The sequence below is a fragment of the Castor canadensis genome, chromosome 8, assembly GCF_047511655.1.
Source record: "Castor canadensis chromosome 8, mCasCan1.hap1v2, whole genome shotgun sequence".
Taxonomy (NCBI): Eukaryota; Metazoa; Chordata; class Mammalia; order Rodentia; family Castoridae; genus Castor; species Castor canadensis.
In genome coordinates this window covers 94,549,340-94,575,259 of record NC_133393.1, presented here as the reverse complement: position 1 = coordinate 94,575,259, position 25,920 = coordinate 94,549,340, and the positions used below count along the sequence as shown (strand labels likewise).

The 25,920-nt window shown below is 36.7% G+C and overlaps 3 pseudogenes; 1 reads left to right on the top strand and 2 right to left on the bottom strand.

The window, feature by feature from the left end:
* Nucleotides 1-2,356: 2,356 nt before the first annotated feature.
* LOC109678901 (transcription factor 7-like 2 pseudogene) lies at nt 2,357-3,815 on the bottom strand (annotated as a pseudogene).
* Nucleotides 3,816-4,536: 721 nt separating this feature from the next.
* On the top strand, nt 4,537-6,938 carry LOC109678902 (fatty acid desaturase 3 pseudogene; annotated as a pseudogene).
* A 15,437-nt stretch (nt 6,939-22,375) lies between these two features.
* On the bottom strand, nt 22,376-23,892 carry LOC109678908 (solute carrier family 2, facilitated glucose transporter member 3-like; annotated as a pseudogene).
* Nucleotides 23,893-25,920: the final 2,028 nt, after the last annotated feature.

Below are 25,920 nucleotides of genomic sequence, written 5' to 3'. Positions count from 1 at the left end.
TGTCTATTCAATGACTGGACATGATGGAAATATTTCTGAGTGCTTCATAGAGGTCATTCAAATTGCTAAAGACTAATTAAAATCAGATGAGTGTGAGTTATTAAAGTTATGACCTGACAGTCTTTTTCCACTAACTAGTCTGCTGAATCCTTATGGTTCAGGGGGCCTTGACATCTGTGTTGCCATTTTCTTCTTCAGTTACTACTGATGTAGCTTCAACAGAGTGAAATGAATGTCGATCTGCCTTGGATGCTTTAGAAGTTAATTTGATTTTGAACTTCAAACTTAAGCTCTATGAAGCAGAAGTGTCAGAAATAAACACACATTTATGTATTCTTGTGAGATGATTCAGCTCATCAGTGCTATGCTTAGATGTATAAATCCACAAAACAACTCAATTCTCAATTTGCAACTACAGAGTGTCAAATGGAAAATAGATCCTAAAACGTAAAAATTAGGTCTTTCAAAACCTCAGCTGCTTTGACATGATATAGGAAAAATAACAAAATGAAAAATGTCTTTTTAAAAAAATTGGATGCAATTAAAAATTAAAGAAGTAACCAAATTTTAACTTATGTACACTCAACTGTTTATGTTATCTCTTTTATATAATTATGTTATCTTTTTTCTCTGCACATACTAAATTGTTTTTATTAATCCAGAATGGCATGCTACAGATACTGTACAGCATGAACATTTATTCATTACAAAAATGGCTTCCAAACCATTAAAAATGAACTTGAAATAAAAGCATGAAATGGAACAGTAACATCACAACTATTAGGAAACATTCAAAGTATTCACAAAAAATTTTATAGTTAGCATTTTAATAAACCAGACAGTTTTACAATCGCTTCATGCCAACTACCATGGCACTGAATGAACAGGTTTCAGCTCTATACAACATTTTGCAACATAAACATGCCTAGGTTTTTATTTTATTATTATTCTTAAAGTTCACTACCTACTTTATGTCATATGCGTACATAAAAGCAGCCGCTGGTTTTTCGTTGAAGAGTAATCTAATATGCTGAATTTTGACCCTTAAGGGTTTATGCCTCTTTATTTAAAATGCTTTCTGGATAATCTGCTACCAAACACATTTTATTATAGGTGACATTAAAACTACATACAAATCTACCTATATGACATCACAGCAAAACATGATGAACAGAAAGTTCAGCATCAAAATAGGGAGAAAGCTAAAGTCACAGAGAATTTTGGCACATAAACTTTTGCACACTGTCAGTCTCTGTCCTAAGTATACAGAGCATTTGGCTAGGAGTTCATGGGAGAAACGGGCAGTTTCCACTGCTGCTCAGACAGCATCTAACATTCCCTCACTAATGTTCAAGTCTTGTTGTCCTTAATGGCTTTTAAATCAACTTTGTTAATGCTACTGATTCTTAATGCAGCAGTCAATGTCCATTTGGTAGCATCTGGGTTTCATACAGGAAAAAAAGTCAAAAAGGGAAACAAAAAATATATACACATTTTATATATAAACTTAATAACCTTGTACAAATGAGTTGTTATATATAAGATGCTTATGCTAAGGGAAAAAAAGTTTATACAGTTTCAAGAAAAATATTTAACAAGGGACAACATACAGGTACGACAAGCAACCTCTAAAGCAATAAATATTAGTGGTCCAACATTAAATGCTGAATGGCACCCCTTTCCCCCAACAAGAACAACACCATGGAACAAGGTATATTAACACATTTTAACCCTTTGTTTCTGTACATTTAAATGATAACATGTAACATCACAATAAAAGTTGTTTCACACAGAAAAAAAAGGCAGTGGCACTGCATTCATTGTGTCCTTGTGGTTTAAAAAACAGGTCTAAAATGATTGGTTTGCAAGCTCATATTTAATACAAATAGTACAGAACCATCTTCTTCTGGAGGGCTGCTACAAAATTGCTTCTCCCTTTTTTTTCTTTTTGTTTTTTAATCAGTCTTTTAAAACTTAGCTATCCAAATTATGTAACAGTTATGTTATATATATATATATATGTATATATATACATATATATGTATTTATAAATACGTATACATATATAATATGTATGTATATATTTATGTTATATATATATATTTTTTTAACACTACAAAGTCTTTAAACAGATGTTGATAAAAATTTCGGTAGAATCATGAGGTTGTTCTCCCATCTACATATTTAAAAGGAGATATTGAAGAAAGAATGGGTCATATATTGACCAATGAACTCGATAAACATCAACTCATGTAGCCATGTGGCACAAAATTAAGAGTACAAAACGAAAATTTTCAGAGTGGGGTGAGGGTCAAACCAAGAACCTGGAAGTAAACACTTCGGGCTGACTCTAAAGCTATTCTAATGACTTGGTTATGAGGCACAGAGGTTGGGGCTGCATCCCAGCCAGTGAGTTGTGGAAATGTAAGGAAGATGTTGATGGCTGTACGAGAAATGAGGAGGGGATGGTGGGTGGCTGCAAGGTGGAAGGTGGCAGGCCCAGGGCCCCCGTTGGGACAGATGGCAGAGGCCTTGCCATGGGTGGCCTCAGCCAGCAGGAGCGCAGGTGGTGGAGGCATCATGGACTGGTGGGCCAGGGGGTCAGTCTTCAGGGACAGGGACAGAGGCTGGGTCTGTTCAGTCTGTGACTTGGCGTCTGGCGTGGGGAGCCTAGTAGGTACAGGGACCAGGGTGGCGAGTCTAGTAAGCGTCCATCTGAAGAGGGTGGGCTGAGGCAGGGTTTGCACCATAAACTCTGTGGGTCAAGCTGGAACAGAGCCTGACACTTCTTTAGAGTATTTGCATCTGCAGGGGCCTCACCAGTTTGTTGATCAAGGCACTCAGCCACAACATTTGCTCTCATTTCTTTCATATACAACATGAACACATTAAGGGGTTTCTTTATGTGGGGCTTCTTCTTTTTTGGAGGCCTGATGCTTTGAGCTATGGAGTAAGCCGACGTCACTCTGGGAGGATTCCTGTTTGACTGTTGCTGTGACTATGGTACCTTGGGGTATGTCTGTCGTGTGTAGAGTAGGATATGGTGGAACCATGTGGGGAGGGAACCTAGAAGACAGAAAGCTGGACACGGAAGCATTGATGGGATAGGGCTGTCTGAATCCTGCTGTCATGATTGGGTACTCTGGTTGACCTTGCTGTGGTACTAACCATCCTAACGGATGGGGGATTTGTCCTATGGTTCTGGGTGATAGAGGTTAATATGGATATATGTCTGGAGGGTGCAAAGGCCATGGGATTCCTGTTTTGGGGTCCAAGTCAGCTGGTAAGTAGGGAGGTGGGTTCCCTGGGGTGAAGTGTTCATTGCTGTAGGTGATTAAAGGCGTGAGTGGGTGAACAGGGTAGGGGTACTGCACCACCAGCACTTTGTTCGTGACAATGTGAGCTGGCGATGGTGAGTGGTCATCCTTGAGGGCTTGTCTGCTCTGGAGGCTCCCTGCCTGGACACCAAGTAGCTGCCATTTCACCTAAAGACAGGTTCCGGTGGTGGGCGAGAGAGATCCGTTGGGGAAGTAGGGGCTACAGAGGTCAAGGATCATGATGAAGGACTAGCCAGGATAAAGTGGCCACTTAAAGAGCCCTCCATCTTGCCTTTCGGCGGCTTCCTCCAAACTTTCCTGGGATTTATCCCGGAAACTTTTGGAGCGAAGTGGAGGCCGTCTTTCTGCCTCGGAATTGGAGGAGCTATTCTGATTAGTTTCTGATTCATTGCCTGGAGACGACTTTACATCAGCTAAGTCCTTCTCTGCAGAGGAGTTGTCCCAGCTCTTCTCCTCCTGCTCGCCCTCCTCTTTGAAGGAAATCTAATTATGTTACCTTTCTGCCCAGTTCCAATCACTGACAACTTGAAATTCCCAATTAAATCTGTCTGCCTTCTTGCTTGAAAAACCTCACTATGACTAAATTGTCTTAAGGTTTTTATTAATATAGAAACCTGATTTGAAGTTATGGTGACCATTAAGAAGCTTTTTCTCAGTTAGATCTTAATTGTAATGAAAACCAGCACCAATACTTTAAAAAAGTCAGAATTTTACAAATTCATGGTCTAATTTTTATCTTGAAAAAATAAAAGTTGACATCTCAAAATATTCTAAAGAGTAAATTTGTTTCCATGAAGTTATTCATTTTGTTCTTTTATTATTGACCTCTACTAATAAATGGTACTCACTCACTCTGATAGAAAATTATTCTCATTTCACAATAATTACCTTGCCATAAACTAAGAAATTCTTAGTCCATAAAATATATTTAGTTACAATATATTTTTGAATATTATACAATACTTTTGCAATTGCCCAAAACATTTATATCTATCAAAATGGGATTATGATGTTCCAGAGTGACTTAATTTTCCAAGTATTTTTATTGCACAATATTCATTCATCCATTTTCAAAATATGTTTTGAAGATCTCTTAAATACCAGGCACTGTTCTAGGGAGAACAGATGTAGCAATTAAAACAATAAAGTCCCTATGCATCATTGGATTTATATTATGAACGAGGGGAGGTAGATAATAATGGGTAAATAGAGTCTAGTAATTTTATGCTAATTGGAGAAAAACACAATAAGGAAAACTGGATAAAAATAGTCAGATGGGCTGAGGTTCATATTTTATATTATGTAGTCAAAATATTCTGATTAAGAGATAGAATTAACACTAATTTTATAGGGAAAACAGAATGGAAATAATTAGCTATGAAAGAGAATTGGCTCATAGAGTAAATGAAATGCTAGTAGCATAAGGGATTGGAGAGGCCAAGAGCAGCCTAGGGCTGCAATGGAGCATACAGTGAAGAGTCCAGCTAGCTTCCAAGACTGAGTGAGATCCAGTCCTTGCTGGAAAGGGCATGTGTATGGCTTGTCTCATGGCAAAGAAGTCACTATGGAGCCACACCAGAGGAATTTGCTTGAAATCTGTCCTCAAGGTCTTGAGCAAATTTTTCATTCAGAGACATCTAACAAGAGGCACTGAACTGAAGAATCACTTGAGCAGAGTTCTGGGGGAAGTTACTGTTTTCTGGGTATGGCAGGTGACCTTGCTGGTGTTGTAGAGATGAGGTGTGCACAGTAGAAGGATATTCTTCTGCATGGTCCAAAACAAACACAAAATTCACTAGCACAAGGCAGTGTGTAGAAAAGCGTCCCAGAACCAGGAAGCAAAACTCTTTCCTCTTGCTACATCTCTCCAGTTATCTCTATTAACAAACTGTCCTTTTTCACAGATTATACAACTAATAATGGTTTGAAGCTTAAAGCAAGTACTGACAGACATGTAGAAAGGAATCATGAAAAATTGCTTTGATGAAGTGAAAACCCTGAAGAAAATAAGAGAGTAGGTTATGCACATATCTACGGAAAGAGCATTCCAGAGAGATGAAGCAAGTGTAAAATGGCGTAACTCAAGAATGTGTTTCACATATTGTGACATAACAAGGATGTCAGTTTTTCTGGGGCAAGCAAAAGGAGAAAGATGTAGTTGAGCATGAGTTTAGTCAAGTAACAGGAGCAGAAGTAAGACTAAATAAGGAATATGTGTTTAATTTTCACTGAAAAGAGAAGCAGGCCTCTCTTGGGGTCTCGCTTCGGCCTCACCATCATCCCGGGGCCCCAAGGACTTTTGCGTGCAGTAGTGGGGTGGGTGGGAGACAGGGGAGCCTCTGCCCATCTTCTGCTGGGAGCACATCTGTTGGCATGACCTGCTGGGCAACAAGTGGCTGGTCATTGAGCACAACATCAGCCACTGGGTGCAGAGGCACCCAAGGGGCAGCTGCCTCATCGGCCACCACAGTGCAGAGGTTGCCAAGGATGCTTTCCACGCCTTCCACCAAGATCTCCATTTTGTGCACAAATTCCTGTGGCCCCTGCTGATAGGAGAACTGGCCCCAAAGGAGCCCAGCTAAGCTGGAGCTCAGAATACCCAGCTGATCAAGGACTAGTGAGCATTGTGCCAGACAGCCAAAAACATGAAGCTGAGGCTGATCCCATCTTCTTTGCTCTCCTGCTGGGCCACATCCTAGTTATGGAAGTGCTGGGCTGGCTCATTGTCTACCTCCTGGCCTCTGCCTGGATGTCCAGCACTCTTGCCACACTCATCCTGGCCATCTGTCAGGCTCAGAGCTGGTGTCTGCAGCAGGACCTGGGCAATGCCTCCATCTTCAGGAAGTCCCGGTGGAAGCAGGAAGCCCAGCAGTTTGTGATAGGGCTGCTGAAGGGCTTCTCCACCCACTGGTTGAACTTCTGCCACTTCTAGCACCATGCCAAACCTAACATCTTCCACAAGGATCTGGATGTGACAGTGGCACCTGTCTTCCTCCTAAGGGAGTCATCTGTGGAGTAAGGCAAGAAGAAATGCAGATACCTACCCTACAGCCACCAGTACCTGTACTTTGTCCTAATTGGCCCACCACTGCTCATCCTGGTGAACTTTGAAGTGGAAAATCTGGCATACATATTGGTGTGCATGCAGTGGACAGACTTTTGCTGGGCCACCAGCTTCTACTCCTACTTCTTGTCCTACATCACCTTCTACAGTGTCTCTGGGGCACTCCTCCTCTTTGTTTCTGTCAGGGTCCTGGAGAGCCACTGGTTCATGTGGATCACACAGATGAACCACATACCCAAAGAAATTGGCCACGAGAAGCACCGGGACTGGGCCAACTCTCAGCTGGCAGCCACTTGCAACGTGGAGCCCTCACTCTTCATTGACTGGTTCAGTGGGCACCTCAACTTTCAGATCGAGCACCATCTCTTCCCCACAATGCCGAGGCACAGCTACCACAAGTGGCCTCTCTGGTCAAAGTACTGTGTGCTAAGCACGGCCTGTACTATGAGGTGAAGCCTTTTCTCACTGCCCTGGTGGACATCATCAGGTCCTTGAAGTCTGGCAATGTCTGGCTGGATGCCTACCTCCACCAGTGAAGGCAGCATCTGCCTGGGAGGAGAAGGGATAAGGGCCCAGAGCCCCAGCAATCACTGAGCCACCCCAGGCAAGATGTACAGTCCCACCCTCACCCCACCATGGTGTACCTTGCCTGCCCACCTGGTCCTGCCATCTTCCCCAGTCAGCAGCACTGTGGCTGTAGCTCTGTGCCCAACAGGACCAAGGGTAGACGGAGGGTACTCAAAGCCGCATGGTGGCACAGCATCTTTTTCTAGAACAAGAGTTGGAGGAGAAACTTATTTTAATATAAAAACCAACCTAAATATATTAAAAAAAAAGAAAAGAAGCAATTCAATAGTTTCTAACAGAGAATTAATTAAGATGATATCTGTTCAGATAACTGATTACTTTGTCGAAAATAGAAAATGTAAGTGGAAATGGTGGCCGGTTGTAAGTATCCTAACTCACATGTACAGGTACACACATACAATGATGACACCACAGAAACAGAATGAAAAAATATGCACAGGTTTAAAGAAAGTGCTATTGTATTTTGTAAAAGAAAGTAAGTGTTAAAGATAACTCGATTTTGGTCTTACTAAGTAGACAAATAGAATTGTCAATTCTGAATGGGAAGTCTACATGATGTTTTGAATGGGATCAGTTTTCTTTTTACACATCATGATTGATAAGTCTATCTGTAGAGATACCTGGAAGTTATCAACTATGATAAATTTGTTTGGTTCAATGAGAATTTTCATAATTGTCCTTTTCTTGCAATAACATTATAATTATAGGTGACCTTTAATAGTGCCATTTAGTGAATGTGAGTATATGAAAGGCTGATTATCAGATAAATTCCAGAAAGAAGAATGTGTCAGTCACAATAATGTAGAAAAAAACATTTTTTCTTTCTCTGTTTTAAAATTATTCATATTTTAAAATAGAAATTATCATTATATGCATAAATGTTGATGGAAATAAATGAGTAGAACAAAAAATATGATTTGAGATGGGAGGCATAAATCTAATGAAATTTTATACACAAAAATGTAACATAAAATGCAAACATGTTAAGTTTCTCTCCATTGCTTTTTGATGATACAAGGTGTTTGAGAAGAGAGGATTATAATGTGGGGAAATTTGGGGGAAAGTGAACAATGTAACTAAACATTAAGGTTGCAGAGCAGCACCAGATTGCTGCTCTGTCTTCAGTTGACACACATTGTTCTCTAGATAAATTTTTTTATCAGTGAAGAAGGGGAGAAAGAGGAGAGTTATCTTATCAGAACTGGCTTTTCCTTCTTTCAGTAAATAAAATGTATAGAAAAAGAGAAAAAGATCAAAATCATTTCCACAACAGAAATTGTATTCATAGGTTGCTGAAAATAAATAAATAAAAGGTAGACGAATAAGAAAAAGAGGATGACAACAAAAGTAGTTAAAGGGTGATTGAGTCAGTAAGTCTGGTCTTATTTATTTATTTATTTTGGCATTAAAATGATTTTATTTTTCTTGAACATTTTTAAGAGAATGATGACAATTACTAAGAATGCATAAAGATTTATGTAAAAAAGAATGAAGGCAAGGGTTAATTTTGAGACCAGAGTTGAGTATTTGAGGTCAAGTAATTTTCAAAAAGTAACATAGAGGAACGTTTTAGTGTGATAAATGGCTCTTGCTAAAAAGGAGGACACTAGGATTACATTATGAAGAAGGAGCAGTTGTGAGTAATAATAAGACTTCAGGTACCACCATGGAATTTCTGGATAGATAAATCAGAACAGATAAAATGACCATTTCTGTAGAGTCCACAAAAGCTGAGAAGTTCATTTATTGATAGACTCATTACTGTTGATATTAAAATCATAAAAATTATGAAAAGAATACATTTTGAAACCAGTACTCTAAGGTTTTTAAATTATGAAATTGTGGACAATGGGCTTTGCATGCAATCCTGTAACTGGAACAGAATCTCCTGCAGGTTATTCTTGAGGATGAAGAAGTTTAAGTATTTTCTACCTTAAATGGTTCATATGCAAACCAATGGTCTTTGATTTTTATCAAAATTTTTGTATTTGAATTAATCAAAGAAGTGGGAAGTGGATGTGGTTTTGAGAGATAGCTATGTGATGTCATAAGCACATGAAAACACAGATATATATCCAAACAGGAACAATGAGATTCTTTGACTTTCTTTGGTGGTGGTGTTGCATAGATGCATTTTTTCCAATTCTTTCAGTTCATCAATAAAGTTAAATGCCAATTAATGTTTAGTAGAAATGAATGGGAAATGTGGAAGGACACAGTGATGGAATTCTGTGCCTGAATTTTTGCTTAAAATTAACCCTTCTTACACTTGCTAGGTTTTTCTCTTTTAATTTCTGCATTTTTGCCTCTAACAATATAGCTTTACACTTAAAATTCTGCCATTTTAAATTAGAATTTTAAGTTGAAATGCATCATTCTGTCATTTTATTGAAACATACATATATCATATATATATGATATATAGTAGTCCCTACATATATAGGCTACATATATATATATATATATATATATGATATATAGTAGTCCCTACATATATAGGCTATATTGATATATAGTAGTCCCTACATATATAGGCTATATATATATATATATATATATACACACACACAATGTATAGATATATTATGGCTATCATATATGTATATATATATGAGGGCAGAAAAGCTAATCCAATTGTATTAGAAGTTTAGTGTTAAAGTCATTTTAGACAGTAAATACTAAATTCTTATTATGGAACTTACTTCCTTTCTCCCCTACACACTTACACTAATAAATTGACCATTGTCTACATTATAGAATAAAAGTCTAAACCAGAATATATATATATATATATATAATATATAAATATAATATATATATATTATATAAATATATAAATATATATAAATATAAATATATATATATATATTTAAATGCATTAGAAATATTCTGTATGAGAATATTCACATGTTTTGTCATCTCATATAGATAAAAACTATTAGAATGAGAAATTTATAGAGCCTGTGGAATAAAAATGGTAAAATGTATTCTATTTTAGTTATTTTATGTTTGACAGGACAGGTTTAACAAGTGATTCCTGAAGATATTTTATATCAGTAAGGTTATTCTTTTTACGAACAGTAAAAAACAAACATGATTACTTTAAAGAAAAACTGGTATTTATTGAGTGAATTTGGAGTACTTCATAGAATGCAAAGGAAAAGGTTAAAGGCCAGACCTTAGAAGAGTGAGAAATAGGCATTTCTATAAATCTAGAAACGTCACAATTGTGTCAGGATGCACAAAATGCTTCCTTATAATGAGCAAATGACTTTTTCCAATACTGCTGTCATTCAGACACCAAAAATGTCTAATGGATTTCGATGTAAAATTCAGTAACATGAAATTGCATAATAATTTGAAAATATGATACATTAATTTTAAATACTTACAGGTAATCAATGATAATAAATAGACAAAATGATTTTTTATTTCTTTTATTCATATGTGCATACAATGTTTGTGTCATTTCTCCTCCCTTTTCCCTGACCCCTCCCTTTCCCCTTCTCTCTCCCCCACTACCCCCTCGTTAACAGGCAGAAACTATTTTGCCCTTATCTCTAATTGACAAAGTGATTTAGATATGCTAAGATATCTAAATCTGAATGTATAATTTTGCTCATAAGAATTTTCACTTTTTCTCACTAATTTATGTGTATTTTATAAAAACTATTTTCTGAAATGGCATTTCTATCATTTCTTTTCATAGCTGAGCTCCTTAAAGTTAAAAAATTCTCATTCTAAACTCTGTGAAATGTATAACTTTCATTACTGTATTTTGCCTGTTGCATTGCTAGCATGATCTCTATAAGCAATCAATATGCGGACAGCTTTGAACTCTGTGGAGTTGGTAAAAATGATTTTAGAATGTCAATTTTATCATGTACATGATGAATGATGTTTGTCACTGAACATTTCTCTGAAGACTTCCCATAACCTCACCATTCTCAAAATGTATTTGCTGACTCATAAGAAGATCTTATCTTGTGATATAAAATACTTCAGAGAAAATTTAAGTCCTACAAACAGAACACCAAGTAAACCATGAATCTAATGTTCTCTAACTTCACATTTGAAGACATCAAGTAATAAATCTTTCAATTTATGAAATATTGAATGATATATTTTGAGCACAAATAACCAAACATTATTCCTACAACAATGCCAATACTCTACTTACATCAATTCTTATTTGTCATTCTCATACTTATAAAATTTTAAATATGAAATTTTAAATATTTTAGATAAATATTATATGCCACTACTTTCATATTAGTTGTCAGTAATATTTATGCAATTCTTAGGGATCTAAAACCTTACAAAATGCAGCTATGGGTTGATCTCCATCTCAATTTCATGTCAGAAACTGAGTGTAGAATGCTGGTTAGCAGACTGTGGAAGGAGACAGGGGAGAGGACAATGTGGATCAAAGTGTACAAAGTTCCAGTTAGATGTAGGACTACATTTTATGGATCCAGTCCATTCATGGTGACCTTAGTAAATAGTAATGTGTATTTTAAAATTGCCACAAGGGAATTTAAACATTCTCACAGAAAAAAAGTGAGGTGATGACTACATTAATTAGCTTGATTTAAACTTTCCAAAATTTGTATATAAATAAAACATCACCTCATATCCTTATTTGTCAAAGATGAAAAATATCAATTAAAATACATGGGAAATTTTCTCATGAAACCTCAAAACTAAAGAGATTATGTAAATGTGGGAAATGGAAGCCTATTTTTGTGTCTTACTTAAATCTTCCTGTGAAATGAAAATTCTTTCTTCATTTAGGATTAATATTTTTTAGTATATGCATTTATGATTAAGAGACTTATCTATCTTTTGTTGAGAACATTTGCATATGTAAGTTGTCTTTCTGGGTACTTTTCCCTATTATAGGTATATATGTATATCCAGAAAAAAAACAGGTATCTGAAAAAAGTCATAAATTTGTGAACAAAAATAGTCTTATCAATATAGAAATCTAGCATCTTATATAAATTCAGAAAAAAGTGAGTAGAAAAAAAGTATTTCAAATCTAGCAAATTCCAAAATAAGTATTCAATGTAATAACCTTAAGAGACTAAGGTTTTAAAAAGTATTCATGTGCTATTTTTAAGTACAGCAATTATTTTATTTCATTATGCAATCAGCAAAATATTAGATTACAAATTAGTAAAGTTATTTTAAAATGGAGTTAAGCAAATAAATGCATGTCTTTGACTTTCCAGTGACCTGACATACATCAAGATGACAATTTTCAAAAGCTGAGGAGTATGATTTTCATTTAATTGTTTCCCCTTTTGTTAATCTTGGAATTCAGAAAGAAGTCATCAGGTAGCAGTTTACAGTGTGTTACTTAACACATTTATCTCTGTGCTCTTAGCTTTTAAGTCTTCATACTCTAGAGTTCATTAGAACTCTTAATAAAAGAACAAATTAAGTCACATGACACTGCTACTGAACTATTTTAACTTCAGTGTAATGGTTGTACATGATTGGAACTAATACTTGTTTCTAAGTTTAAAACTGTATGGAAGCTTATTTTTATTCTTCACTAAATTTATATTGAGTGTGTACAGGGTATCATACACATATGTATTTGCTGTTAAATACATTTTTCCTTCTCAATGCATATTTAAATGTATTTCCTTTTCTTACCAAGTTATTATAGAAAGTATTCTACATTATGTTTACTTGAAAATTGTCTCGGTTTAAAAGAAGCAAATGTAGCCTGCCTTGCTTTTCATTGTTTTGGCAAAATACCTCAGAAAGTCAACCAAGGAAGAAGTGATTTACATTGGTTCCAGGTTTCAGAGTTTTCTGTCCACAGGCAGCAAGTTCCATCGCTCTCACTCTCATAGCAAGGCAGAGACATCATGGAGACAGGGATAGGTTAGAAAAGATGTTCATTTTATGGCACCCAGAAAGCAAGGAGTTACAGGAAGGAGCCAGGGCCACCATGTGCCCTGCAAAGGCACACCTCCAGTGAGCCATTTCCTTGAAGTAGGCTCACCTCCTAGAGTTTCACCACTTCCCAGTATTGTAATCAAACTCTGAAACCATCAGTGGATTAAACTATTTTATGAATCCTCATGACAAAATTGTTTCTGGAAATCCCTCACAAACATACTCAGAAGTATGATTCATTAATCTCCTAGGCATAGCTCAATCCAATCAAGCTGACAGTCAAGGTAAACAAAGCAACATTTAGGCTACAAAATTTTCTAGACAATAAGATCCTAAGAAACCAAAATGTTCATATCATTTTTAGATTGGAAAGAAATGGCAGTTCTGTTAATGGAAAATTCAATGCCATATACTGTATGAATTCAGTAAATGCCTACTTACGTGCCAGTCATCCTAGCTACTCAGGAGGCAGAGATCAGGAAGATCCAGGTTCCAAGACAACCTCAGCTAGTAGTTCATAAGACATTATCTCAAAAATACCCAATGCAAAACAGGAATGGCCAAATGGCCTAAGGGATAGAGCACCTGCCTAGCAAATGTAAAGCCCTGAGTTCAAATCACTGTGCCACAAAAAAGTGCTGACTGATAGAAATAAAGTGGATATCCATTATAACAATGACAATAATTATGGTGGAACAAATTTGACTGAGATAGAAAAAAATTGCTTTGATTATTTTCTGACTCTGATAAAGATAGTTTCATGGTTGACCCTGGACAACTCTATGTTGAGCTTATTTCCTCATATTTAATACAATGAACATTCTCATGTTCCCCATTAAAAAGTTTTGAAATGTATTTCTAAAATTGTTAAATCTGTACTATTGTTTGGAGCATATTCATTTTTAAAATGTTTTAAAATAGTACTGGGTTATGTATACCCATCTTCTTAACTTAGCCATTGTCAGAAGGACCTGTAGTAATTGTATTATTGTACATTAAAAAGATGAAACAGGGAACTTTTCCCTGACTGGTGGTGTATTAGGGAGTAATTGGATCATGATGGCTCCTTCATCAACTGACTAATCCATTGATGGATTGATAATTTGATGGCATTATTGGCAAGTGATGGAAACTATGATGGGGGGGCCTTGTCAGAGGTACTGATTCACTGGTAGTAGGACCTTCAAAGGCTTACCTTGTTCCTGGTCCCTATCTCTCTGCTAACAGGCAGTCATAAATTGAGCAGCTCTGCTTTACCACACCCTTTTCACTTTGACATTTGACTGTGCCTAACACTCAAAATAATGGGACCAAGTGAAAATAAACTGAATCCTGTGAAATTTAGCTAAAATAAATCTTTTCTCCTTTTAATTGATTTCTTTCAGGTATTTTGTCAGAGCAATGAAAAGTCACTAACACAGGAGTAGATTAAAAATATTTCAATTTATTTTTATTACTATCATAGATCTAAAAGTTATTTAGGAGCATAAATTTTAATTTTTCATGACTCAGTTTGCTAAGGTTCATGAGGATCATTAAGATTGTGTTATGCATAACTAAGCTTCCTTATGAAATCACTGTTTTGCATACAAAGTTAAGTTTGCTTAGATAATAATTACAAACTTACTAATTTAATTTTCTTTTAAATATTTAAGGTTTTTATAATAGATTAAGTTAAACCTGCTTGGTAGTATAAAATGAAAGAATGTGGCTTTTATTTGGTGAAACTTGAAAGTAGAAAGTGTTATCAGGGCTGAGGATGTAGCTCAAGTGTACATTATTTTTCTAGCATGGACAAAACTCTGAATTTGAATCCCAGGATCCCAAAAATGAATAAGTAAACAAATATAAAGCATGCTCATTATTCAAAAAAGGAAACATTATCAAAATTGTGATAAAACAATGCAAGCATTATGTTTCCCACAACTATTTTCCTTAGAATTAGCCAAGAAATCTTTCCATAAATTCATCAAAGGCTAAAAAAAAAAGCAATCTAAAAACACCCAAACCATAAATATAATTTTCCCCGTGTAATTACTCATATATGTCAATACATTGATTACTTTGTCTTTTCCTGCTTGTTGCATTTCTAATATTTAGAATGTTTCCAAATTTGTTTATTTAATATTTTTCTATTTATGTTTTCTTCTTTGACTCAGTTTATTCATCTTTTCCTGTCTATCTTGTCCCATTGGATTTTGCTGTGTTGAAAATCTGGAATCTGAATAAAAGCATACATACATTTTTCTTCAAATATGCAGAAACTCTTTGGTGTAGTTTCCTACTGACTGTGCTTAGTGGAGAACAGCCTTAGTCTTCAGATAGCTTTGAGACTCTTCCTTTTCTTTTCAGTCACAATTTATTTCTGTTCTTAATCTTACAAAATTTCATTCATTTCAGCAAATGTCTCACACTGTTTCAGATGTGGAGTCTGCACTTTCTCTTTCCTGTGCCAGGAAGTCATTCTCCTTCTTCCTCAGTATCTTTTCCTATTTTTACAAGAATTTCATGATATATTAAAAAAATGTTTTCATTTTCTCTAGGAAAATGTCACTGATTTCAAAACTATATGAGACCCTTTCCCTTTTATGGTATATGACACTTCTCTTACTAAAACACTTGACATCTGTTATAAAACCAATGCTCATTGTCTTAGTTCATCACCACTGTATTAGTCAGGTTTCCCTAAAGGAATAGAAACATAGAGTGTGCACATATGAGGAGTTTATTAGGTTGACTACAGGGTAGTCCCACAATGGCCATCCGTGGTGCTGGACAGCCAGGGAAGCCAGTAGCTGCTCAAAACAAAGGGGAGCAATGATGCCAAAGTATGAACACCTAGATAAGAGCATAATTGTGCAGTTTAACGTGGATGTTGAAATTGCATAGTTTATATATTGAATAAGTATAATTCCTAAGTAAGCATTTTCATGTTTTAATAAAAATAAAATAAGGTATGCATTGTTAATAAAGAAGCTAGTTTATAGAGGAAATTAATAAATATACTTATTTGCCTCCAGAACCTTGATGATTAGAGATTGTAGGAAAGGAAGGGAATAAATAATTCTACAGAGCTTCTGAGCATCAGACATGGTTCTTGGTGAATTTTGTATGCTAACACATTTATTGGTCTTTGTAAGTGCAAAGAGGAAACTGAGGCAAGTGTGTGTCAGCAACCTCTCCAAGTTCCCCAGGGTACTCAATGGCAGAGCTGGGTTCTTTACCAGGCTGTTGGGCTGCAGAAGGATATTCTTTGTTGCTGCCCAATTCTGCCTGAAATGAGGTTTGTCAAACCAATAACAGATCTTAAATTTTAATCAAATTTTAGTAAGTACAACTTAAGTTAAATTTTACTTAAGTTGCCTTGCTTTATTATGAAGGACCATCTGTTATGGCTAGACTCTTGCTGTCCCTGCCATCGACACTAAACTTGCATGAAGGATTTGCAGAGAAGTAAAGCTCAGCTCTTTCTGTCTCTCCTTGATACTTCCTGTCAAAAATTATGGGTTTTGTCTATGGCAAATGTTGCAATGAGGTCCTAGTAACTGGCAGAGGATTGTGGCTTTGCAATGCTGCCTGAGTGTGGATAAATCTGTCTACATTTTACATTAGGTACATGGAAGCCATTGTTGTCTCAGGTCAAAGGTATATCCGGTAAGAGCTGAATAAGTAGAAATCCAAAATTCTTGTTTCTGTTTGTCCAAGTTCTTGGCTTCTTTCTTGTCTTGAATGAAAGTAGTGAGGGAAACAGAAATTTCTTTATTGACTCCATCAAACCACACAAATCATTTTATCAAATTTCTGCCACTACTGAAGACAGTAAAACATATAGGTAAAGAGAAATATTTTTAAAATATGGCAAAAATTCAAAGCATAAATCTCTACATTGTCCTGGAGAGATGTTATAAGGAAAGTGATAAAACTAAATGAAAGAGGTGATAATCTTGAAGGCTGCACATCTTCTCTTCTTCCCTGCTTTACCAACCCTGAATTTCTTGACTTTCTTCACCACACAGCTGCTGACATCTATGGAGAAATAGACACTGAGATTTGAGATCACATTTTCAGAATTAAAATAATGCACTGTCCTCTGTGGCTTGGGAAATTAATAGGAGTGGCTTCAGGACTGAGAATAAAAGATTAAGGGGAATGAAGTCCTGAGTGTCACTGGAAATTTAAGGGATATGACTTTCGGTGGGTGATTTCAAGTTTGGCTGTATGATCAGGTCAGAGCTTTCTGACCCATGAATCTTGAGCATAGCTAACTGAGGGTCTGAGACTTCAATTCTAATGAAATATAGAGTTCGGAAACAGAAGGGATTAGGTTTGTTCTGTGCTCTATTTATGAAGAGAACTGAGAGTTGATCCTTAAGCTCCAAAGTTTCAGAGCAGGACTACTGTGCTGTTTTCTTACTAACATGCATATCTAATATTAAATTTTGGGCTTGAATGAGCCAAAATTGAATAATAACTGAACTTCTGAGGTGATACAAATAGAAGAAAATCAATTTGATTATCCAGAATACTGTCAAACATATAGGATAAGATGAGTATCTCACAAGGGAAAACCACAAAATCAAGAGTCCTGTGGAGTTTAGAAATTGCTAAAATTCAAAGCATCATTTATAAGCAATAAAGTAAACATCAGGATAATGTGAGGGTTTTTTTTTTGTTTTGGTGCTTTGAACATTAAGGTAGTGGTTGGAAGTATGACTACAAAAATTACTTCAAACATTAAAGAAATGAATAAAAGTAAATAAAGACAAGAGACTGTATTTAATAGACATATAAGTTACTCTGAAAGAGGAAAAAAGGAATCATTGGAGAAAAGACAAAAATAAATACTAAGTGAGAGTAAAGGGCCAGGAAGAGGGAGGGTAGCATCTGTTGCCCTTAAATCCAGTGGCAGCAGAGCTACAGAGGAGAAAATAGCCCCAGCTTGAGAGAACTTCAGGCAGTGTAAACAATACTTTCTACATACCTCTGTGTGTGACTGACTGATGATACCCAGAGCTTCCAATCAAAGTACAGATAACATTGTTAAGTTAGGAGGGGTTGTGCTGATGAAGACCCAAGTTTCAAGGGGCACTGGGAAGGGTTGTGAAGGTGGGGGAGGGGACACAGTTGGTGTTTCCATGTTTCAGAATCCATAACATGGACTGATTTTGAAGGAAGGATGATCTGTGATTTTTCAGCTTTTTTGTGCAAATGAGATTCATAAAAATGTGAGGAACAATCACATTACCCTAGATAAAATCTTGTTGGGCTCATTGTCATGCTTTGTCTAAGGTCAGTGGAAGTGATTGTCATGGGGAGGTATCTTCCAGCACAGCAGATCAGTGTAGGGGGTCCTCTACTATCAGTCTGATAATGTCAAGACCAGTGTCATTAGGATCTCATGGAATGTGTGGGTATCTTCTGGCAGTCACTCCAAAATTGATGGTAAGGGGCTATTGGTGCAACTCTGTGACAGAGTGCATGCTTAGCATGTCTTGAACTTGGCCCAAGTTCAATGCCCAGTACCAAAAACAAATGAAAAGGTTGATGTTGAGATTGGTAGACTATGTTACTAGATTTCCCCTTTATGTAGTATGTTTATATCATATCTGGTTATAATTCTTAGGACTTTTTTGGAGTTCAAGAACAATATGCCTTACACTGAGAAAATAACAACTTCATGGTATTCTTTCCCACATTTTGAACCGTACATGTATTTTACACATTTAGATGTGTACTTCTCAAATTAAAGAGAGCAAATCCAAATTCATTTAAAAAATAATATAGTTAAATAATGCAGTTAACAAAACAAACAGATCCCTGATGCATCGTATACTGGCTAGCATACAAACATGTTTGTATTTGTCACACCCTGGCTTGAAAATGTTTTTCTTTTTTTTTTTTGTGGTACTGAGAGTTGAATTCAAGGGCTTACACTTGGGAGGCAGGTGCTCTAAGGCTTAAGCCATGCCCTCAGCCCATATTTTTGCTATAGTTAATTTTTGATTACTGTTTTCACAATCCATGATTCTCCTGCTTATGCCTCCTATGTGGCTGGAATGGCAGGCATATACCACATGGTTGGTTTATGAATTGGGATGGGATCTTGCTAATTTTTTCCTTGCCTGGCATCAAACCACAATTCTCCCAATTTCCACCTACCAGAAAACTTAGTTTTCTATAACCACAATGTAATCATTGTAGTTAATTCCAAGTCTTCTCCCAAACATCTTAAGATTACATCTCTCTACTTCCAGTTTTCCTAGCTGTTTGTCACCCTTAATTGTTTTAAGCACCTGCTTCTCTCTTGTGGTATTAGCTCCAGGCAGAATTTCTCCTTCTTAAAGATCTAATTGTTGGGCTCTTATTTAGGAATGTTATGTCAATTCATTTTAAACTTAGTGTATTCCTAAAACTCTAAATATCTTGCAGCATATACTTTTCTATTTATGTTAGTAAATAAAGCAGAAAATAACACAGCCTGTTAGACATCAGTCTTATGAACATTTTTATGACTTCCACGTGTCTGTGTGTGTGCATGTGAGTATTATTAAGTAGGATAGGTGGAGAGAAGCTATAGTCAACCATTTCTTTTAGTTATTAAAAGATAATTAACCATATAACTATTACCATATGTGAAAATTGATAAATATCCATATGTAATGATTTGAAGCCTAAAACATGGATGTGCTTCTGTTAGGGAGAGTGATACATTTCAGGGGAAAATATATACAAAATGGAGTTTATCCATAAAAGTTCTTAGGTTATGATAGACTGCAACCTCTACACATACTATATTCTGAAGCCCCAGGTTTCACAGCAACACTTGATGAACTTACCAAAGGAAGGGTTCTGACTAGGTGAAGCATTACTTTCCCTCTGTTCCTGGAGATGTAGGCTGCAGCTGCCCAGATTCCATGTTGGTGATTAGCATCAACCACAAAAATATATATCACATGTTGTTTCTGCTTTCCATAAGTATTGATACAACCAAATTATAATTCATAATTCACTTAAATATATTCACAAACAAGAAAAATGAAAAATAAATTTGTATTAAACTACATTATTGCATTTCTTTTTATTGATCACACTTGGTTTTGATTGATTTTGAAGAATGATAATATATTTGGAGCTTAAATTCAACAGTGAAGTTAAGTAATTCAAAGTAATGTGAAACAATTACCTTAATTTTTAATTTATACTGTAGTATTTAACCATTTCCTCATGTGTTTTTCTTGATGCAATTTCATTATGCATGATTTTGAAGTTGAAGTTGTTGTGCTGTATGTAGTATTTATGCTATGTCAAAAAAAAACTATTGTTTTTGCAAGTGATGCAGTTTGAAATCAGGGCCTCTTATTTGCTAGGTGTGTAGCTGCTCTATAAAACAAGCACACTCTCAGCTCTTTTTTGCTTTAGCTATTTTTCAGATAAAGTCACATGCTTTTGTCCAGGGCTATCATAGCACCATGATCTTCCTACCTTCACCTCTCACATAGCTGGGATTACAGGCACATGCTAACACATATGGCTTGTTTGTTGAGATGAGATCTCACTAACATTTTTCCCAGGATGGCTTTGCACTGCAGACCTCCACTTCTCAAGTATCTGGGAGTACATGTATAAGCCACATACACAACTATATTATGTTATAATTCTTAAGTTATGTTTATGTAAGTAGGAGTTAAAACTGTTAACAATATCTGGAGGTGTGGCTCAATGGATAGAGTGCCTTGTCTTGCAAATGCAAAGCCCTGAGTTCAAACACTAGTACTGCCAAAAAAATTAAAAAAACAATGAATTTGAAATAATTATGTGGTCTTCTTTATAACTTATGATAAAACTTAATCTGTACATTATCAATAACACATGCATAAGTGATTTTTTTATCATATGTACATTAAGAATTTTTATTTCAAAACAAAGTGCCACAGTAACATTAATAGAAAACCCATATGCAGATATTCATAATCTTGTCACTGAGAAATGGGAAAAATTCCACCTTGCATTACTGTCAACTCACCAAGGAGCCACAAGAGTTGTTAGAAAAAAGTCACCTTCCAGCAAAGCCCCCTCTATAGCTATGTGAGTTTTTAATCAAAGGCTCACCAACCAGACAGAATGGTGAGAACTGAGGATTAAAATACTGTTCTATGCCAGGGCTTGGCTAAAGTACCTGAAATGTGTAAGCACCAAGGAGGAATAGGGAGATCAAGCAATCTATAAAAAAGTGAGGGGAGGAGAGAGTGTCTTAAGGGTCCAATCTCCATTTATAAAAGGACAGGGAACAAAGAGATAAGTGTGGAGGTGTTTGTGATCTGCAGCAGGAGTCTTGTCATCTCCTCTAACCTCTCAAATGCTCCAGTTAGAAGAAAGTCTTCATGTGTTTTTTATCCCCTTCAACAAAAAGCCTCTGTCTCCCTACAACAGGATTTCCAAGAGCCACATGCCCTGACCTTGCACTTTCTTATGTTGCTCCCATCTGAGTGAGGTTGAGCCCTCCACCCTTAACCCCATGATGTAGGAAGCTCCTCCCCCCAGGGAAAAGGTAGTCAGATGAGTCTGAATCTAAAGTCTGGATGTAAACTCCACCCAGCAGAGGCAGTGTTACTTATATGCACAGGGATGAGTTTTAATACATTCTATTCAAAAGGAAGACTACAGAAACAAAGGAAACCAGTCACCAATAAACTACTTTCACCCAGAGCAAAGTGACAGTGCACATACATTCAAATTCTCATGTGTGGGCTACACTGCACCTTTACTCATACTATCTCAAACGTGTGTATCAGAAAGAGTCAGACCCCTAAAGAGACTTGGAATAGCATCACAGTAACATGATGACAAGGCTAACTTGACACAGAGACAGACAGATAAGCATGCCATGACCCGAGAGCAACAGCACACTTAAACTAGGCAATAATCATTCAGGAGAGATCCTCTTCCAGAGCTGAGATTACAAATTCCAAGTTAGCTGTGAAGATTCTTCTCAGAATCCCCTTAAAGCTACAAGTTAAAATAAGATAAAAAACAACACATAAAATCTCTTAAAGAATAAAATGAAGAAATACCACACCTCTACCAAGTACCAATTTTTTAGGTTTCTTATTTGGAGGGCTCTCCCCCCAGATGGGTGAGATCACTTAAAAAAAAAGTGAGTCCACTACAAGGGGAAGGCATTGTTTGGTGCAGGGAAGCAGGGAGATTTTCTACAAATACCCTTCTTTTCTTTGACTCCATCAAAAATGAAAATCTGTCAACCACCATTAACTACAATGCCCATCTTAGTAACGATCCTAGATTTCAAGTAATACTATTTATAAACTATAAAGAAAAGTTCCAAAGGAAACCAGTAGCTTTTTTTAATACAGGTACACAACTCTTCTGAGAAACTAAACTGAAGAGTTTCTATGTGCAATACTGAACTTGTTAAGACACAACGTGCAAACCCACATCTACATCCCTCCAGGACAACTGACATTTCACTCCAATTCTTCCCTTTCTGTTGCACCTAACTTAACAACTCTCCAGTACCAAAACATTACCCTATGACCTCTCTAGACACCTCCCTCTAACCTCAATTTCCTTATGGTTTTCATTATTTGGTAAAATTATTTTATACTTAAAAAAATAAATATGCAATAAAACCAGAAAGTAAAATAAATAAAACTCAAGTTACTTTGCTGTGCAGAGCTGTTTTAAGTGAGGAAAGGGCCCTGTGTAATTCCCTGTGGGCCTTGCCTCTGTATATCTGCTTGCTGGTAAGCTGAGGTGGGGACTGCACCTACTCCCCTATGTGCCCTAGTGAGGCAAACACAGAACCTAAGGGAGGAAGAGCTGGCAGAGTTGTCATATGCCATGCAGCCAATCCCTCCTGAAATGAAGGTAGGTTCAGTTGGTTTCTTCTGAACAGAAGAGAATGTCCAAGAAATGAAATACTTAAGAAGCCATTGAAGAGCTGACTACCCCAGCACTGGGTTCATTTCAGTGTTCGTGAAGTGTGTGGGATGAGAAAGGAATCAAGTAGCAGCATTCAGCAGTCCTGGTTTCATCCTGATGAAGTCTCCCCTCTTCAGGGAGAGGTTGCTTTCCATGTTGGGAGGGAGGTGGAAGGAGGTGTACCTCAGACATTGGTGGTGGCCTCCTTTGCAGGTTGACTGCTGTTTATCTATCCAGGACCTTTCCCAGATCTACTGGCCTCCTGTGCCTGCCCTTCAAAGGCCCGGGTGATGTCATCAAAAGTCCTGCCCTGGGTCTCACGGACTTTGAAGAAGGTGAAGACCAAGAAGATGACGAAGAAAGCAGCAAAGATGATGAAGACGTAGGCTCCTAAGTAGGATGCAGCCGAGGGGAAGAGCAGTCCAACCAAAAAGTTGGAGGTCTAGTTGGAACAGCCAGCTACTGCCATGGCCATCGGGCGGGGTCCCTGGCTAAAGAGTTCAGCCACAATAAACCAGGGAATGGGGACTGGTCCAATCTCAAAGAATGCCACATAGACCAAGATAGCAGCAATGCAGGCAAAGCTCATGGCTTCATAGTCATCCTTCAGTAACAATGAAACGTCATGAGAATGGAACAGAAAGCCATGCCTCCAAGGCCTATCATATGCAGGGTCCTGCTTCCTGCTCTTTCCACCAGAAATACAGAAACTATAGTGAAGCTAATATTAACCACATCTGCTCTGATGATGGCATAGATTGGCTCCTGGACTCCTGCATCCTTGAAGATTCCCGTTGAGTAATAGAACACAGCATTGATCCCAGAGAGCTGCTGTGAGAGCTGGAGCACAATGGAAATGAGGATGGGCTGTTGGTAGCTGGGTGACCTGAAGAGCTCTAGCACAGTGACTTGCTTTTCCTGTGACATCCTAATACTCTCTTCTTTCATCTTCTGGATGTCCTCGGTCACATCTGGGCTGCCCCACAGATGCTGCAGGACCTCCTTGGTATGTTCTTCTTCATTTTTGTTAATGAGCAAGAACTGAGGATTAAGTGATTAATCAAGAGGATACTTTTCAAAATAATCATTTTGCTGGAATCAGTATCTTACACTATAATGCTGAAATAAAACTGAGGGTCAATTATTCTATAGTACAAGATATGTAGATTTATAATATATGTATGGATTTAAATGGACGTTTAATTCCATTTCTATCCAGTACCTGCCAATCTCATAAAAGTGCACCAGTCTAAAGCTACATTTGGCCACATCATTGCTAAGCATCTTATAAACACAGAAAATGACTGAACAATATATCACACCATTATATTTAAAACATGCTCACCATATCTGTGAATGTAAACTTAGTACTCTATGTCTATGTATCTTTATTAGCAATAGAACCTATACACACAAACTATCATATCTTTCAAGTTCTATGCTTATATGCTGTCCACCTTAATATTAGCACTCTACATAAGAATTTATGTTTAAGAATGTTTATCTCTTTCTACATTTATAGGTTTTCAGATATCATTGCCATAATCAGTACTTCTTGTATTCAATTACTAGCATACTGGAATATGCTTAGAACAGAAAATGCACCATGAGTTTCAGAGAGGCAAGTATCTAGGATTCTAAATTCTGACCAGACTTAATGATTTTTTTGTGATAACTACAGTAAATAATAAAGTAAAAGTTGTGTTTGGTAGTCTAAGATCACCAGAGGAATGACATTGAGTCTAGACTCGGCTGGAAGGAAAAATATTTCAGGCAAGACACTTGTGTGATGCTTCTTGAATGATGGGTGGAAGTTACCCATGCAGATGTGGTTTCAGGAGAAGGTACAGAAAAAAAGAAGGAAAAACCACCTGATAATAACACATTATGGAATTAAAGAATATGTCTTATTTGATAGCATTCAAGTCTTTTAATATAAATGAAGGGCAGGAAGATACACAAGACAGGCAAAAGAGAAAACCTGAAGAGGTGTCAAGAGCCAAATTATGAGGGTTCATTCATATCAAAAAGAAGCACCACGGGTTAGGAGTATAGCTTTGTCATAGAGTGCCTGGGTTTGATTGTTAGGACCATGCAAACATACACAGACATCCTGGAAGCCATAACAATTATAGAAAAATAATAGTTTTATCTTGGGCAATGATTTCTTTAGAGTGTTGGAAATACCAAATCAATGCCAAATGTAGCTAATTTTATTGTATTAAAAAATGTGGTGTATTATGAACCTGAAGAGTTAATGGATAAGATGACTTAGAGGTGATAGACTTTTGAAGAAGCAGAAAGATGATTTCAGTGGGTTTTTTTATTTTGTATTTTACATTTTTTCCATATGTGAGATGCCTAAGTAAAATCCAAGTAAGTATGTCACAGAAGCATGTAAGTGTTTGGAGCAGTTCCTAGGTACTGTCTTTGATGTTCAGGTGCCACTTTTACCCTCATTTTATGCTCACCATTCTGTCACATATAGAAACACAAGGAGGGTATTTTGATTCTGGAGCTTTGGTTGTTGTTTAAGTTCTGTCATTTGGGTAATACCCTAAATTTGGAAGGTGGAGGGTCGCTGGAGGTCATTTGTCTTTCTAAGGAGCCATGAGATTTAGCAAAAAGACTTTCTCTAATGTCTGCTCACTAGTTGTGGCAGCTGTGATATTAACAGTGATTTTCTGCATTTTCTGGTGTTTGGATGCTGAGGGGAGTTTCCTAATATCTAGACTGAAGCTACTTAGGCATACTTTTAAAGCACAGTCAGGGAAGACTAGAATTTATAAGTCTCCCTCTTTCAAACTTCTGTACTAAAGCATTTTGTATTTTAAATATCTAGAGTTTCTGTTTCTTGTGCCAATTCTGCACTTATAAAGTAGACCCTAGTGCTCCAGAAAGGTAAATTCAATTATAAGGAAAGATGTTTTTATGATAAAGGTGAAACTTAAAGCCATGGGCTTAGGCAAGCCCACTAATAAGTTTTCTCTAAGATTCTTAAAGTCTAGTATTTCATAAAATTCAAACAATGCCTAATAGAAATCCCTATTAAATGCTTAATTCCTGTCACTGGTGTTG